Raw genomic sequence first — 257 nt, forward strand, 5'->3', positions numbered from 1 at the left:
CATAGCTCGCCCCTCCCACGCAACGCTCCCTTGGGTCCCTGGATGAGTTCCCAGGGTTTTTACTCCGTCGCCTGACTCACGAGAGCGACGGAAAGTACCTCCCGTCCAGCCACCGCCAACCCGATGTACTCACGCCTTACTCACGCGCGACTCATGGGTCTGAATCTCCGCCCCTCTGACTCACGCCAAACCTGTTTTCTTCTTTTTTTCTGGCGATGGACGAGGCAAAACATACTAGCGATAAATAGACGACGAGG

This window comes from Penaeus monodon, chromosome 15 (assembly GCF_015228065.2).
Source record: "Penaeus monodon isolate SGIC_2016 chromosome 15, NSTDA_Pmon_1, whole genome shotgun sequence".
In the NCBI taxonomy this organism is placed as follows: Eukaryota; Metazoa; Arthropoda; class Malacostraca; order Decapoda; family Penaeidae; genus Penaeus; species Penaeus monodon.